The following is a 13,390-nucleotide window of genomic DNA, read 5'->3' as shown; positions in this document are numbered from 1 at the left end:
AATAATGTTGAGGAAATGTAAATCAAATGTACAGCTGCTAGACAAAATTGTGAAGCAGATGAGGGCAGTGGCAAAGCAGGATGGTGATGGCAGGATGGCATTGCGCTAGGAAAATGTAGTGGTCAGACATAATGGAAGAGGATGTGGGGCAGCATTGATAACAGAAAAAAAAATAGATTTTGTTGTGAAATATTGCTAAAGTTTAGTATACCCATACTGGCGCATGGATCAGGAATAGTGGAGGATGACACAATGACAGCATCAGCATCAGCAGTCCATCAGCAGCCCATCAGCACTCCAGTGGGACCCAGAACTAAGTTTTCAAGAAATGCTGTAGATAAAAACCCTATGCTTGCAAGCATTATTGCATTTTTTATTCCTGTTACAAGCAAAGCATTTATTAAGCATAGGCCACATACCCAGCTAGCTATATTAGAGGTGTGCATTATATTTTAAAAAAATGTCCCTTACAGCTGTTAGGTTAAAAAAGTAAACAGTGATCTTAAATGGCATAGATATCAAGAAATTTCAACATGAAGTGTCTATATGTGTGCTGTATCATAGTTAACATAGTTAAAGAGAAAACGTGACCAAGGATTGAACTTCATCCCAATCAGTAGCTGATACCCCCTTTCCCATGAGAAATCTTTTCCTTCTCTCAAACGGATGATCAGGGGGCTCTGTATGGCTGATATTGTGGTGAAACCCCTCCCACAGTGTGATGTTAGGACCATGGTGCTGACATCACACTGTGGGAGCCTTGTTGCATTGTGGGAAATAACAGCTGTTTCCAACTGCCAAAAAAGCACTTGCACTGACTTCACCTGCCAGCAGTAAAAATGGCACAATATGATAAATATCAGAATGTAAATCAGGTAGAGGAAATTTTTTACAATGGGCAAACACTGACTAAATCATTTATACATAATTATTGTAAAAATTAAGTACTTTTGTTCATTACGTTATTTTCACTGGAGTTCCTTTTTAAGAGGATAGCACACTTGCCTAGCGCCACTAGGGCTGCTATCTATATGAACTTTCAGTTTTCTCTGCATTTGTGCGCGCTTCCTCTGGGTTCTCTGATTTCCTTCCACAACTCAAAAACATATTGGTGAAACTGGTTTCCTATTAAAAAAAAAAGTTACAGTGATGTAACTAAGGACCAATTGATATAGATCACAAATGCCTGCTAAAGACAGTATCCAAGTCAGAAAGATTTAAGTGGGGAAGGGAAACAGTTTGTAGATTCCTACCACTATTTAGAACTCCTACAATATATATGTGATCATTACCAGCACAGCACCAATTAAAAACAAATATAGTGGTTGAAGGAGTGCCTCTTGAGGGCCATACTGGTCCAGTCACAACCTCTTAATCCCATATCGCTATGCCACTGGAGGCCTTAGACCAATGATTTAAAAAAATGTCCAGGTCAGGGCATCCTTTTGACTGAAACTTTTTCAAGGCACCCCTTGGCACAAAGGAGACTGAAGGTGGTGAATTCACTACCTGTACACTGCTCCGTGCACCGGCCAGTGCTTGCTAGTGCTCAGGGCATGGTTGTTGGAGATGCAGCCACTGAAAAAAAGCTGTCACATCTGGGGTTACAAATTTCGCCATTCGGCTGTATTACACTGCAGCCAAAAGGCACTCATGGCCGGCAGGTGGGAAGATAAAGATACCACTACAGGCAGCAAGCACTAAGGACCCCCCAACCCCTTTAGATTGGCAGTGACTCTCTTAAATGAACTGTCCCTTCCAGGTAGGCAGTCACCTCCCTTTAATTAGGCAGCATCCCTCCTCCTTGAGTTAGCCAATGGTCCCTACTAGGTAGCACCCTCCGCTCCAGGTAGCCGTGTCCCTCTCCCCTACTAGGCTATCAGCAACTGTTCCTTACCCGTCCAGACTTTGTCCTATTCATCAGCCACAAAATTAACCTCCCCTAATCTTCTTTCTGCCACTTCCTTCCATCCCATGCTCCCCTCGCACTGCTCTGCTGCTTGTCTCATGCCTTTCAAATTATACAGCACCAAACTGCTTAGCATATATTTGAAAAAGGCACCTGTTTAAAATGGCACAGGATAGCGGTAGTAGAATATCCAGGGCCAGATTTGACTCTTTACCACCCAAGGCCACTTTCACCAGCCGGCCCCCTTCAGTATAGGTAGCAAGATGACCCCCCCCCCCTTCCCTCCAGTATAGATAGCTAGATGACCCTTCCCCCTTTTCCCTCTAGTATAGGTAGCCTGACGACCCTCACAGTATAGGTAGGCAGACTCTAGCTTAGGTTAGCACAAGGCTTAAATTAAAGAGGCACTGTAGTGACATATAGTAGAATACAGACATAAAGTAGTAGAAATAATACAAGCACTTTCTAGCTGGATCAATTCTCATAGGTCAAAGCAGCTGCCAGAGGCTCCCACTGTACTTTAGGTGCAACAGAATCACAGAAACAGCTTAAAGAGTAAAAAACTGTAAAAAATAATGTAATAAAAAAGTGCTCCATTTTTACAATAATTATGTATAAATGATTTAGTCAGTGTTTTCCCAATGTAAAATCTTTCCTCTCCATGATTTACATTCTGACCTTTATCACATGGTGACATTTTTACTGCTGGCAGGTGATGTCAGTGGAAGGAGATGCTGCTAGCTTTTTGGGCAGTCGGAAACTGCTGTAAACCCTTAAAGCCTCTGGCTGCGATTTGTTTGTTGTTGTACCTTTTAATGGTGGCAACTGTCCCAAAAAGTTGTACTTCCCTCTCGGACAGTTTGCCCAGCCTTTGTTCAGCAACCTTTATTCCAAGGACTTTGCTGGATGCTGTGCCCTTTGCTGTGTCCATCAGGAAGTCTGCCAGTCGCTGAGTCCATTTTGTACTACGGTAGTGGCAGGTCTCGTCCCAATCACAGATGTACCTTGCTGTGTTTCCACGCTCGTACTCAGAGCCTACATCTGTGCTCAGCCCCGAAGTAACAGTAGATATATTGGTAGAAGACAAGAAGGGATCGGCACTAGATGACTGGCAGACCGTTGAGGGGATCAGGTGCAATGCTGTGCCACCAGACCAATCAGACAGTCTGGGAGTCCGGGCATCACCAGGCATGAAATGCAATTCACCTTTATTCCATCCTCAACATACAGACAGACAGTGGTTGCATAGTGTATGGCCTGACAGCCTCTTTCACAGGATGCCCTATTTCACCAGAGGCAAAAACAATATACCGCGGTGGTGGCAGGTATTGTCCAAATTGTAGACGTACCTTGCTTTGTTTCCTGCTCATACTTGGAGCCTACTATATTATTTTTGCCTCTGACAAAGCAGGGTATCCTGCAAAACAGGCTTTCAGGACATACACTATACAACCGCTGTCTTGTAATTTCAGGCCTTCTGGTGCCTGGACTCTACTTTGCTTCTTTTTCTAAATTAAAAACATGCATATGCATAACCTGGGTGTGACAAGAAGTGCAAGTTTAAACATGCAAAAAAAGGGTAGATCAGGGCATCACCATGCCGCCTCTGATTGGGTACCAACAGCGATGCACTGAGCCCCTCCAGAGACAACAAACGCACCTTGAATCCAAAAACAGAAGCTCTGCATATACACGTGTTGCAAAACTATTAAATGGGAGTGACTCGCCATAGAATAAACTTACAATTTTTGTACACAGCAGAGAAAAGCAGCGCTACTTAAGACAAACTGAATTTAACCACTTCGCGTCCAGACCTTTTTTCCTACTTATTGACCAGAGCAGTTTTGACAGTTTAGCTATGTCCTTATTTGATCAGAAATAACTTTATCCCTACTTAGGACACAGAAATGAAATAAATATTGTTTTTTTTCAAGACAAACTAGGCTTTCATTGTATGCCATTTTTCCTCGAACAATTTTGTTTTCTATGAATTTTAATTGGAAAACAAAGAAAAAAAATAGAAAAAACATTTATTTCTCAGTTTTACCAGTTCCAGTTTAAAAATAAAAAGTGCTACTGTAGATAAAAAACAGAAATTTTGTTTTGCTATTCTTACTGCTTATCACAAAACTTAGATTATGTTCTGGTCACAATTTATGGTGAAGATATTTGATTCTGAAATAATGCTATAGAGTGTATTTTTCACTATGAAATGAGAAAATAAAAGTATTTTTAATAGTAAAAATCAATCTCATTAGCTCAGGAAACATATATTCCCATTCACCAATTTGTGCTGCATCAGATAGTGCCAGAAATGTGCACAGGACTCAGAGCAAGCCCAATCCTGCACAGCACTGCTTCTGTACAAGTCAGTAGATCTACGGACTTGTGGCTTATGCTGGGGATACACGGTACGTTTCTGTACCGTGTATCGAGCAGCTGATCCGGCCAGCTGATAATATTCACGCTGCTCGACCCCCGCCCGCTCGATCCCCGCCGGCGGACAATGGCAGGGAATCGAGCAACTGATAAGGAGCGATGGCGGGGACGAGCGGTAATCGATCCGCGCGCACGCGCGGACGAGCGGGGACGCGGCGGGGACATGGCAGGGGTATACCCAGCATTAGATGAAGTCACAGAGGACCTATATCTACTAACTTGTGGATAAAGTGGTTAAAAGACCAACTGCATGAGTGTGCAGAGCCTACTAATAGACCACATGAACACCTTCAATCAAATCGGATGCACCAAATTACCATTCGAGGATGTTGGTTTCCATAATAGCTTGCATGCAAAATATTACGTACGTGACCCTCCCACCACAATGAGGATCCTCCTCTGCGGAAGTGGACCTATCTCTAACTAAATTAAAAACATGCATATGCATAACCTGGGTGTAACTAGAACTAAAGTTTAAACATGAAAAAAAAAAGGTTAGATCAGCGCTTCACCAGGCCGCCTCTAATTGGGTACCAACAGAGATGTACTTAGCCCCCCCAGAGACAACAAACGCACCTTGAATCCAAAACAGAAGCTCCGCATAAGCACTAGTTGCAAAACTACTAAATGGGAGCGACTTGTCATAAAATAAACTTACAGTTTTTGTATACAGCAGAGAAAGACAGCGCTACTTTATACAAACTGCATCCAAATTAGTAGCTGCATGAGTGGGCAGAGCCTTCTAGTAGACAACATGCACACCCCTGCATTCAAATCAGATGCACCTAATTACCATTAGAGGACGTTGGTTTCCAAAATAACTTTTATGGGGGCAACATTTTCACCCTCTCTCGACAATCTCTACATGGGGTGGTGGGAGGAGGAGCTCCACATCTTTGAAGATGCGAACCCCTTTTCGGAGTATGTGGTTTGCTACCGTTTTATTGATGATCTTCTTGTGATGTGTGGTAGCCGTTCCTGCTCCTTTGCCCACAGCGTGCCTGCTGCCTTCCTTGAATGTGTGGTGGTAGCCATTCCTGCTCCTTTGCCCACAGCGTGCCTGCTGCCCTCCTTGGATGTGTGGTGGTGGTAGACGTTTCTTAGGCTCCCACTCCGGTCCGGAATCGAACCAGGATTCCCAGGCCTTTACCAGTGGTCACTCACAATGGCAGACTTGCCCTCCATAAAAGATTCTCATTGCAGGCACAGAACAGCAAGCAGTATTATAAGAAATTTTTGGCTAGGGTTCACGATATGTAATTCAAGTAGTAAAGAATTTATTGATAATACAAAAAGACACAATTACATAACTTGATTGCATGCAAAAATCAGTTTCATAAAAATACCCCAGTAAAAACTTGCGGAGCAACTAGGCAACTAATGAGAGATGTTATAACCTTGACTGCAATTAAACTAATCTAGGCCGGCATCATGCGTCCATCCATACAACCAAACAATGGCGCCCACTCACTCCTAAGCGTTGCTCGATTCCATTGCTGTGCGTATTACTTGGAGGGCTGCTCCCATAGGGGCCATAAAAGTCCACCTGCACAGCAGCGATGTCTAATGGGATAGATACTAATCTCCACAGGGATAAAGGATAACTTCCAACTTGAAAATCACTCTTACCACCTCCGTGATGACTGGCTGTGTGGATACCCACTTGATAACGCTTCACAATGTCCCATATGGTAAGTGGATGGATCAGCCCTTTTATCTGTGTAGAGCATACGCTCAGGCAGTCCTTCTTGTAGCGGTGGCCGTGATGAGGTATGTCTCGTCAAGGCAGCGCCTTGGTGCTGTGCTCTGCGTCAGCATCAGCCGTTGGCTATGTACCGCTAGTACAAGCCGCGATCAGCAATGGCGGCACACATGGAGAGGTATATTGCGGCTCCGAAAAGAATGTCATCCGCTGGTGTGGATATGACGTGCATAAGGTGCACTAGGCTCCGCCCATCGACGCGTTTCCCGCCCCTTACAGGCGATTCGTCAGGATGTACTGATAGGCGTACTCTTTCCTTCCTTTATACAGTGTGCAGTCCCTTGCTCCTCCTCCCATCTAGCAACCATTGCTAATGCATATCGCAAATCCGTGGAGGTAAGGGAAATTTTGAAAGATTGTCCCTCACAGACACAGAGTGTTCCAATCTATTTTGCGATGGTAACTGTATAATATTACGGTTCTTCTTGGTCAGATTGTCCAATAACTCACACACACTGTCTTTAGTGGCATTTCACTTCAACACGGCAAAAAGGGGAAGACAGGAGAGGTGAAATCACGGTGAATTGAATTCTTGGCATACACATATGTACTTCAAGATCACTCAGAAAGGTGGCAAATCAATTTCCTCTATCATACCTGCATTCACTCATAGGTTTTGACAGTCATTCGCCTATAGCTAGCTACAGGTGGGGAGTCTCAGTTGTATTTTTATCTCCTTCCAGTATATATCTGCTTTTTCAGGTATGGTCTTAAATTAAAATCATTGTTTAAACCATGGGGGTTAAGAGTCTGGAGTCGAAAGATCCACATCCCTTCTTTGCACAATAGTTCATTAGTGATGTCACCTCTCCGCCTCGACATATTTAATTTGTAGATACCCTTGAATAGTGTGCCCTGCAGTCTACTCCCATGTTTAGTGGCATAGTGTCTCCCTAGGGTCGTGTCCATATCTCCATTCACAATATTACACATATGTTCAAGGATGCGGGCTTTTAAAGGCCTCTCAGTCATTCCTATGTACATAAGGCCACATGGGCAGGATATCATATAGACTACATTTTCAGTATCGCAATTTATGAAAGATCTTATTTGGAATTCATTAGCACCTCCACTATCCCAAAACGTTTTGGCCTTATGTACATAGGGACATGCCTTACATTTTCCACACCTATGCATCCCCAGAATTGGGGTCCTGTTAAGCCAAGTCCTCAGGGGTGGGCTGCTCCTGTATTCACTGCTAACTAGCATGTCTTTCAAATTGTTGGCCCTTCTGGCCACTATCTTAGGAGTCGGGTCAATTATTTTTGCTATCTCGGCTGAGCCTGTCAAAAGATACCAGTGTCGTTCCATCAGTCGATATAGTTTGTCCCAGTGCGCCCCATATGTGGTGATTACTTTGATCTTATCCTCAGATGGACCACTATCCTTCCCACCTAATATATCGTGGCCTGGCACATCTCGCTCAGCTCGTCCATCTAGTAGATCATCTCGATTTTTATCCCAGGCCTTTTTCAGTGCCCTTTTGAGGATCTTATGAGGGTAACCTCGCTCACGGAATCTCTGGTACATTTCTCTAGATTCTTTCCTAAAATGGGTGTCAGTGGAACAGTTCCTGCGTAAACGCAGAAACTGACCATATGGGATCCCTCTAATTAAGTGGTTTGGATGATGGCTGGTGGCGTGGAGGAGGCTATTACCTGCTGTTGGTTTACGGTATGATGATGTACAAATCCGATCACCCTCTATGGTTAACAGCAGGTCCAGGAAAGATAGTTTTTCCTGACTGAAACTATAAGTGAGCTTTATGTTCCGCTCAACACTGCTAATGCGTCTCACGAATTGATCAAGTTGTTCAATCCCCGCCTTCCACACCACCAGCACATCATCAATGTACCTAATCCACAAGGCCACTCCCTCCAGGAAGGCTGGGTCAGAATAGACCACCTGCCGTTCCCAGAGGCCCAAGTGGAGGCAAGCGTACATCGGGGCGCACGCCGCCCCCATCGAGGTCCCCCGCATCTGTCGGTAGTACCGTCCCGAAAAAGAGAAGCAGTTGTTACCCAAAATGAGATGCATTGCCTCAACCACAAAAGCATTATGGGCATATGCCTGGGGGTAATGCTGATATGTGTAGAATTCTAGCGCCCTGAGTCCCTCCCGGTGAGGAATCGACGTATACAACGATTCAACATCAATGCTCACCAGGAGGGACCCAACTGGCATCCTGAACCCCGACAATGTCCGAAGGACATCTCTGGTATCTAAGACAAAAGAGGGGAGTGTCGTGACGATAGGTTTTAGACGGAGATCTATGTATTGCCCTAATCTTTCAGTTGGCCCACCATTCCCAGATACTATTGGACGGCCTGGAGGATTTTGGCTTTGTTTATGCACCTTGGGTATAAAATAAATCGTTGGCTCATTATATTCTACCACCCTTAGGTATTCCCATTCTTTGTGGTCAATAACCCCAGTGTATAATGCTTCATCAAGTAAGTCATTGACTTTTTGTTTTATTCGTGGGAAAGGGTCCCCATCAATTCTCTGGTATGTCTCGGTGTCGTCCAACTGTCTGAGGGCTTCTTTAACGTAGTCCCTCTCGTCAAGTAGTACTATATTCCCCCCCTTGTCACTAGGCTTAATAATGATCCCGTGGGCATTCTTTAATTCTTCAAGGGCTCTGAATTCATTAGGAGTTAGATTACCCTCCAACTTTGAGGAGGACCAATTTTCATCACGCAAGTCCCTTTCTATAGATTCCAGGAAAACTGACAGATATTTGTTGTTTTGTATAGGCGGTAGGAAGGTGGATTTTACTTTTAAGTTAGTATTTGGGGGTGGGTTTTCTTCAATACCATCGGGGGTAAAGGGCAGTAGGTCCTCAGGGTTGTTCCCAGCTCCATCCCATAAGGATTCCAGTGCCGCTAGGGCCTCTCTCTCGCCCAGTGTGAGGCCAGTGTAGACCGGGGCAGCTTGAGTGCTGTTTCCTTTATCTCCATATGTGAGTCTCAACATGATCTTCCTCACAAACATGTAGACATCTTTATATACATCAAACATATCGCCTCTAGACACTGGGGAGAAAGAGAGGCCCTTTTCCAATAATTGCACATGGGTGTCACTCAGGGTGAAGCTGGACAAATTTATCACTACACCTGTCCCCCCTATCTGTGCTTTTGTGTCTGTCTTTGTGCTTGTCCCCTCCGAGTCTTTACTCCCACTCCCTCCTCCTCCACGTCCTCCTCCTCCCCGTCCGAACTGTCTGTTCTTTCCTCGTTTTTTGATTGCTTAGGTTTACTTGCTTTCTTGTGCTGTTGTTTTTTTGTCTTTCTATTCCTATTCTGGTTCATCCCCCGATTTTTATCTTCAATGATAACATCTCGCCCTGAAAAAGTAACCGATCTTTTACTGGCTGCTGATTCAACTGAGGTGTCAGTTTCACCCTCTGAAAAGTCATGTCCACTTCCCCCAGTGTGCCTCCTTCTCCTCTTATTTCTCTGCTTATTTTTAATAATACGTTGTCTTGGATCTAGTGCTTCATCTGAGTCCCAGGCCAGAACAGCAAGCAGAACAAGTATTTAAAAAAATAGATGTAAGCTTTAACCACTTAACCACTTCGCCATATCTGGACGCATATATCCGTCCAGATAGGCAGTGGTGCTGCAGCCGTGTGGTGCGCGCGATCGGGCGCGCCCCCGCTGCCTCCCGCTGCCCCCCCGATCAGTGAATGGGAATATAATTCCCATTCACCGATCCAAGTCCCCGGCAGAAATACCGACGCTTTCTCATCAGAGAGCGTGGTATTTCTGCCCCCAGGAAACAACTTCTCTTCATTTTAGTTCCTAGATGCGACATCGTTCGCATCTAGGAACTTTTTGAATGTGGCCATCTTGTGGCCAAATAGTAAACTGCACCCACATACCTGTATTGAATAAAAAATACATTATTTTACACCCCAAGGTATTCTGTTAGGTGTATGATGAGTTCATAGAAGATTTTATTTTTTGTCAAAAGTTAGCGGAAATTGGAATTTTTTTGTTTTTTTCACAAAGTGTCATTTTTCACTACCTTGTGACAAAAAATAAAATCCTCTATGAACTCACCATACCCCTAACGGAATACCTTGGGGTGTCTTCTTTCTAAAATGGGGTCACTTGTGGGGTTCCTATACTGCCCTGGTATTTTAGGGGCCCTAAACCGTGAGGAGTAGTCTAGAAAACAAATGCCTCAAAATGACCCGTGAATAGGACGTTGGGCCCCTTAGCGCACCTAGGCTGCAAAAAAGTGTCACACATGTGGTATCGCCATACTCAGGAGAAGTAGTATAATGTGTTTTGTAGTGTATTTTTACACATACCCATGCTGGGTGGGAGAAATCTCTCTGTAAATGGACAATTGTGTGTAAAAAAAAATCAAAAATGTGCCATTTACAGAGATATTTCTCCCACCTAGCATGGTTATATGTAAAAATACACCACAAAACACATTATACTACTTCTTCTGAGTACGGCGATACCACATGTGTGACACTTTTTTGCAGCCTAACTGTGCTAAGGGGCCCAAAGTCCAATGAGTACCTTTAGGATTTCACAGGTCATTTTGAGACATTTGGGTTCAAGACTACTCCTCACGGTTTAGGGCCCCTAAAATGCCAGGGCAGTATAGGAACCCCACAAGTGACCCCATTTTAGAAAAAAAGACACCCCAAGGTATTCTGTTAGGTGTATGATGAGTTCATAGAAGATTTTATTTTTTGTCACAAGTTAGCGGAAATTGATATGTATTGTTTTTTTTTTTCACAATGTGTCATTTTCCGCCAACTTGTGACAAAAAAAAAAAAAATCTTCTATAAACTCACCATACTCCTAACAGAATACCTTGGGGTGTCTTCTTTCTAAAATGGGGTCACTTGTGGGGTTCCTATACTGCCCTGGCATTTTAGGGGCCCTAAACCGTGAGGAGTAGTCTAGAAAACAAATGCCTCAAAATGACCTGTGAATAGGACGTTGGGCCCCTTAGTGCACCTAGGCTGCAAAAAAGTGTCACACATGTGGTATCACCGTACTCAGAAGAAGTAGTATAATGTGTTTTGGGGTGTATTTTTATACATACCCATGCTGGGTGGGAGAAATCTCTCTGTAAATGGACAATTGTGTGTAAAAAAAATCAAATAATTGTCATTTACAGAGGTATTTCTCCCACCCAGCATCTGTATGTGTAAAAATAAACCCCAAAACACATTATACTACTTCTTCTGAGTACGGCGATACCACATGTGTGGCACTTTTTTGCACCCTAACTGCGCTAAGGGGCCCAAAGTCCAATGAGTACCTTTAGGATTTCACAGGTCATTTTGCGACATTTGGTTTCAAGACTACTCCTCACGGTTTAGGGCCCCTAAAATGCCAGGGCAGTATAGGAACCCCACAAATGACCCCATTTTAGAAAGAAGACACCCCAAGGTATTCCGTTAGGAGTATGGTGAGTTCATAGTAGATTTTATTTTTTGTCAAAAGTTAGCGGAAATTGGATTTTTTTTGTTTTTTTCACAAAGTGTCATTTTTCACTACCTTGTGACAAAAAATAAAATCCTCTATGAACTCACCATACCCCTAACGGAATACCTTGGGGTGTCTTCTTTCTAAAATGGGGTCACTTGTGTGGTTCCTATACTGCCCTGGCATTTTAGGGGCCCTAAACCGTGAGGAGTAGTCTAGAAAACAAATGCCTCAAAATGACCTGTGAATAGGACGTTGGGCCCCTTAGCGCACCTAGGCTGCAAAAAAGTGTCACACATGTGGTATCGCCATACTCAGGAGAAGTAGTATAATGTGTTTTGTGGTGTATTTTTACACATACCCATGCTGGGTGGGAGAAATCTCTCTGTAAATGGACAATTGTGTGTAAAAAAAAATCAAAAATGTGTCATTTACAGAGATATTTCTCCCACCCAGCATGGTTATATGTAAAAATACACCACAAAACACATTATACTACTTCTTCTGAGTACGGCGATACCACATGTGTGACACTTTTTTGCAGCCTAACTGTGCTAAGGGGCCCAAAGTCCAATGAGTACCTTTAGGATTTCACAGGTCATTTTGAGACATTTGGGTTCAAGACTACTCCTCACGGTTTAGGGCCCCTAAAATGCCAGGGCAGTATAGGAACCCCACAAGTGACCCCATTTTAGAAAAAAATACACCCCAAAGGTATTCTGTTAGGTGTATGATGAGTTCAAAGAAGATTTTATTTTTTGTCACAAGTTAGCGGAAATTGATATGTATTGTTTTTTTTCACAATGTGTCATTTTCCGCCAACTTGTGACAAAAAAAAAATCTTCTATGAACTCACCATACTCCTAACAGAATACCTTGGGGTGTCTGCTTTCTAAAATGGGGTCACTTGTGGGTTTCCTATACTGCCCTGGCATTTTAGGGGCCCTAAACCGTGAGGAGTAGTCTAGAAAACAAATGCCTCAAAATGACCTGTGAATAGGACGTTGGGCCCCTTAGTGCACCTAGGCTGCAAAAAAGTGTCACACATGTGGTATCACCGTACTCAGAAGAAGTAGTATAATGTGTTTTGGGGTGTATTTTTATACATACCCATGCTGGGTGGGAGAAATCTCTCTGTAAATGGACAATTGTGTGTAAAAAAAATCAAATAATTGTCATTTACAGAGATATTTCTCCCACCCAGCATCTGTATGTGTGAAAATACACCCCAAAACACATTATACTACTTCTTCTGAGTACGGCGATACCACATGTGTGGCACTTTTTTGCACCCTAACTGCGCTAAGGGGCCCAAAGTCCAATGAGTACCTTTAGGATTTCACAGGTCATTTTGCGACATTTGGTTTCAAGACTACTCCTCACGGTTTAGGGCGCCTAAAATGCCAGGGCAGTATAGGAACCCCACAAATGACCCCATTTTAGAAAGAAGACACCCCAAGGTATTCCGTTAGGAGTATGGTGAGTTCATAGAAGATTTTATTTTTTGTCAGAAGTTAGCGGAAAATGACACATTGTGAAAAAAAAACAATTAAAATCAATTTCCGCTAACTTGTGACAAAAAATAAAATCTTCTATGAACTCACCATACTCCTAACGGAATACCTAGGGGTGTCTTCTTTCTAAAATGGGGTAATTTGTGGGGTTCCTATACTGTCCTGGCATTTTAGGGGCCCTAAACCGTGAGGAGTAGTCTTGAAACCAAATTTCTCAAAATGACCTGTGAAATCCTAAAGGTACTCATTGGACTTTGGGCCCCTTAGCGCAGTTAGGGTGCAAAAAAGTGCCACACATGTGGTATCG

The sequence above is a fragment of the Hyperolius riggenbachi genome, chromosome 5 (genome assembly GCF_040937935.1).
Source record: "Hyperolius riggenbachi isolate aHypRig1 chromosome 5, aHypRig1.pri, whole genome shotgun sequence".
NCBI lineage: Eukaryota > Metazoa > Chordata > Amphibia > Anura > Hyperoliidae > Hyperolius > Hyperolius riggenbachi.
Note: the sequence above shows the minus strand (reverse complement) of the source record.